We start from the raw sequence: 1,980 nt of genomic DNA on the forward strand, positions 1-1,980 counted from the left end.
TGCAAGCTGAAGTTCTAACAAGGCCCCCTTTTAAGAAAGCATTTTAAAAAATAGTCCCAGGATACTTAGCCCGGCGGAGGTCAACTTGCAAACCTGCGGAAACCCCTGATATGCATGCTTTAGTGTATTTTGGCAACCAGGGGAGGGCACTTCGTTAGCACGTGTTTGTTTGGCCCTGCCTGATGTCCTGAGCTTGGATTTAAACACAGGGAGCTGTAGCATCACAAAACCGTCAGACCCACCAACACACTCAGCTTCCTGAGTGGCCCCCCCAAATAAAGTTGCGAAAGTAGTTGAAAAAATTAACGTAGCTTATTTACACCACCAGTTTATATGTGGGGCTTATTTCTTCCCCCGAACACCAATCTCATTATAATACAACAATTGAAATCATTATTAATCCTGTAGGTTTAATAATACTTAATTATTTCCATATTAAAATGTATTCGTGATAAGTACACTTATGAAACATTTTCAACCCCCAAGCCCCTAGCTTTCTTTCAAGCGCCCTTCCAACACATCCATGGGTCTTCCCTCCAAATTGCTAGGCTGGATGCGATTAGTCAAATGGACCCTTCTGAGTCCCGGCCCTTTTCCGCTCTGTTCCCCCCATAACATCTGAGCAAGCCCTCTGTGAACCTTTGTCCTCCTCTGTATAGATATGCATGTGCTCAGGCTCCTCTATGTGAAAAGACAATCCAGATTTTTAAGAGCTTAAAAGATAAAGCGACCCATAGCTATTTTTTTAATTAACTTCCTGTAGCTAAATGCTAGCTAAACCTTCTACGCCTAATCTAGACAGTGCTGACCTCTGAGGAATTAAAGAAAACTCCCCAAGTTGAAAATGGAGGATTTATGAGCTGTGTTGCACCTCAAATTCATACAACCCCTGCTTTGAGATGTAACTTATTAGCAACGATGATGCAGATTAGCTACTAGGTGGCTAGTGTTATCTCTGCCAAAAGGAGGAGTCGACCCAGGTTCTGACCCGAGCCTTGCTCAACTGTTGAGCACAGAGCAAGAGGGGGGGCACTTACCCAAGGTCCAACTACTGTTTGCTCCTTATTATAGGAAATCTGGCCTAAATCGTGGTAGTCAACCCCTTCTGTAATCAAAAGGGTGGAGGGTCTGACTAGTACCTGAACTAGAGGCCCCCATTAAAGCGAAAAAAAGAAAAAGAAATCTTATATAAGATATAATTTATTAAATGGACTGTGTGGGAACAGTGATTGGACCCCTTCCCTAATTGTAACACCCCTCTGTCCCGCATGTAATTTCCATTTTGTTTTCCATACAAGGAAAACTTGTAAACTTTGAAACCCTATGATAACCTCTTTTTTTCCACAGTTTTGACTGAGTTCTTCTGTGTGTCAATAAAAAGGAAACACTCTTTTAAGGCTCTAATTTATGCCTTTGTTTGAAGCAAATCTCAACTTTCCGGCCCTTGTGTTGTGTTCTGTTGCCGGCTGATAACCCGGACGGATTTTAAACCCCCGGATTATAGACCGAAGAGAGACGTTCATGTGTCCTATCTGAAGTAGCCGTCCCTCCCTCCGCCCGGTCTACTAGTCTCTAATTGTCCAAGCACAGTCCCAGTGCTGACCGGAACCCTAGCCTGACCTCTAATACTGTCCCGCTGTAATTGGGGCAATGTGCGCAGAATGATTTATGCACAAATCGGCCTATGTGTCCGGTCGCCCTGTAATAGATGGACTGCAGAGGGTTGATTGATTGATTGCTCTCTGTTGATCTGAAATAGGCCGTGCACCAGTGTGAGTGTGTGTGAATGGGGTGAGTGTGGCATGCCCCTAGTGTACAGCGCATTGAGTGTCGAAAGCTAGAAAGCGCTATATAAGTACAGTCCCATTTACAGTTTACCCATTATGAAGTCAAACACAGAACGAGCCTTAATGATATGATATTCAGCCTGCTTGTGAGGAAGGCCGGGTCTGGTGGCCCCTATACAGAAGCATTAAAGCC

The sequence above is a fragment of the Morone saxatilis genome, unplaced genomic scaffold (assembly GCF_004916995.1).
Source record: "Morone saxatilis isolate NCDOM2014 unplaced genomic scaffold, NCSU_SB_2.0 Contig2, whole genome shotgun sequence".
Taxonomy (NCBI): Eukaryota; Metazoa; Chordata; class Actinopteri; family Moronidae; genus Morone; species Morone saxatilis.